Below are 3299 nucleotides of genomic sequence, written 5' to 3' on the forward strand. Positions count from 1 at the left end.
TAGTGCTTCACCAACAACCGCCTCATAACCCTCGTCAGGATCCTCTAATGCAGGCATCTCATCATCATCATCACCCTCACTATGAGATTCATTCTCACCATAGTCATTTAAAATCATTACCCTTTTATTAAAACATTCTCTAGAAATATGACCTAACCCTTGACACCTGAAACATTTAAATCTCTAGATCGATTAAGAGGAGTTTAAGATTTACCTTGCACTCCTTGTTTAGGTGCCTCTTGTTTGGTTTCAATCTTGGGCTTGGTCATTACTCTACCTTCATCACGTTTTGCCACACTCGGTCGCCAAGAAAATGACAAACCCCAAGTTTGGTTTGTACGGCCAACTCCTCGCCTTTTGAGTTGTTGCTCCACCTTTATAGCCATTTTCACCATCTCGTCTAGATCCAATTAGTGCCAAAGCTCCACTTGATCTTGAATTTCCCTGTTCAAACCACAAAGAAAACGAGCCATGGTCGCCTCACTATCCTCCTCAATATTGCCCCTAATCATGACCACTTCCATCTACTTATAGTAGTCTTCAACACTCTTTACCCCTTGCCTCGATGTTTGTAGCCTTTTAAACATCTCTTTATAGTAGTGATTGGGCACAAACCTCTTCCTCATGACCCTCTTCATCTCATCCCAAGTTTCAATGGGTCTCTCATTATACCTCCTCCTAGTGGTCACTAGTTTATCCCACCAAATGAGAGCATAGTCTAGAAATTCAACCACCGCCAACCTAATCTTCTTTGGTTCGGAGTAGTGGTGACATTCAAACACAAACTCTACCCTCTTTTCCCATTGTAAGTATGCCTCCGAGTCAGACTTCCCATGGAACGATGGAATTTTCATCTTAATGCTGCCCATGTTGCCATCTTCCCTATTCCCATCATATCTACCCCATACGGCTTCTCTTTTGCCTCTAACAAATCCTCTACCTCTTAATACGAATCCACGATCGTAAGAAAAGCAAACACGATTAAATATGAATCGCGCCCTCAATTCAATAACGAACAAGGATCTAAGTTTTTGTCCCGATCTTTTGAATCAAATATGGTTTGTGATATTCACCTATAAATTAGAAAACTTAGCAACAAATAATCACGATAAAACAAATGAGAAACAGACGAACCTTCAAAGTACTTGTATTTGACAATCCGTATGAAATCAATCGACAAACGCCACAAGAACAAATCTTGATAAGTTTGATTTTTGATGAAAACAAAGCAAAGCCTTGCAAAGGTTTTTGAGAGAAAAAATCAAAAAGTTTGTATAAAACTCAATAATAATGAATTGTGCGTTGATTTTCGTCCATATCATGTTTTAATATCAAAAAGATAACAATATCTAGTTGCCAAAATAATTAAAACTCTAAAAAGGAAAAAATTCTCGCCAAACCACCATGTACACGCACCCCGTGTAGACATCCGGAGCTGAATCCGTGTAGGCACTGTGAGGTACACAGACCCCGTGTGCAGGTCCGTGCTCGGTTCCGTGTACACTCTGGATTTCTTCATTCTCGGTTGTAATGGACACGGACCCCGTGTACAGGTAAGTGCTGGGTCCGTGTAGCCTCGGTCGTTCAAAAGTCGCTTGAATCATGTTCCTTTGGCCCTCATACATACTCCCATCCATCACGAAGCCTTCCGCACTCTGCACCTCACTTGCAAGTCCTTCTCTTTTGCTCATAATTCCATGCAACGCTTCCTTGAACTTCTTCAGTCGTCCCCTCGAAATTGGTCTCTCCGGTAATTCTAAAGGATCCCGTGCTTTCCTTGGAGCATGACCATCCTTGTTCGCATCATCCTCCCCTTTTTGAAAAGGATTTGTCCTCAAATCTCGCTCATCACCTACATCAAACAAAGAAAGATCACTAACATTAAAAGTAGAACTGACGTTATACTCAACTGGTAGATCAAGTTTGTAGGCATTGTCATTGATCATCTCGAGGACTTGAAATGGTCCATCACCCCTCGGTAGTAGCTTTGTACGTCGCTTCTCAGGAAACCTTTCCTTCCTCAAGTGTAGCCACACCCAATCGCCTTTCTCAAATATCACTTTCTTCTTCCCTTTGTTGGCGTGCTTGGCATATTGCTCATTTCTCTACTCAATGTTGGCCTTGACCTTTTCATGCAACCCCCTAACAAATTCAGCCTTCTTTTTGCCGTCCATGTTTAACCTTTCACTCACAGGTAAAGACATCAAATCCAACGGAGTTAAAGGATTAAAATCATACACAATCTTAAAAGGCGAATAACTAGTAGTAGAATGCATGCAACGATTATAAGAAAACTCAACAAATGGTAAAAAATTTTCCCAATTCTTTAAGTTCTTCTTAAGAATAGCACGCAAAAGTGTTCCTAAAGTTCTATTAACAACTTCAATTTGTCCATCCGTTTGAGGATGACACGTAGTAGAAAACAACAATTTTGTGCCAAGTTTAGCCCACAACGTTTTCCAAAAGTAACTTAAAAACTTAACATCACGGTCAGAAACAATAGTGCTAGGCATGCCATGCAACCTAACGACTTCTCTAAAGAACAAATCCGCAATGTGAGAGGCATCATCAATTTTGTGACAAGCAATAAAATGTGCCATCTTAGAAAATCTATCAACAACAACAAATATCGAATCCCTCCCCTTCTTAGTCCTAGGCAACCGCAAAACAAAGTCCATAGAGATGTCAATCCAATGCTCACTAGGAACAGGAAGTCGTGTATACAATCCATGTGGTTGTGTCCTAGACTTAGCTTGCCTACAAGTTATGCACTTATCACACACTCGTTCAACATCACGCTTCATATGTGGCCAATAAAAATATTCATGCAAAGCATTCAAGGTTTTTGCCACACACCAAAGTGTCCAATCAAACCACCCCCATGTGCCTCCCTAACAAGTAATTCACGAATGGATGATTTAGGAATGCACAACCTATCTTCTCTAAATAAGAAACCGTTATGCAAATAGAATTTTTTATGTGGTCCATGCATATAAGTTTTAAACACACTCTTAAAATCCTCATCCAGCACATACAACTCTTTCACATGCTCAAACCTCAAAATTTTAGACTCTAAGGTAGATATTAGTACGTACCTCCGTGATAGTGCGTCGGCCACTACATTTTCCTTACATTGTTTGTACTTGATTATGTTGGAGAATGTCTCAATGAATGCCACCCACTTTGCATGCCACTTGTTCAGCTTCTGTTGACCCTTAAGGTGCTTTAGAGACTCATGATCCGTATGACACACAAACTCCTTAGGCCTCAAGTAGTGTTGCCACGTTTCAAGAGTCCTC

Source organism: Primulina huaijiensis, chromosome 7 (assembly GCF_012295235.1).
Source record: "Primulina huaijiensis isolate GDHJ02 chromosome 7, ASM1229523v2, whole genome shotgun sequence".
Taxonomy (NCBI): domain Eukaryota; kingdom Viridiplantae; phylum Streptophyta; class Magnoliopsida; order Lamiales; family Gesneriaceae; genus Primulina; species Primulina huaijiensis.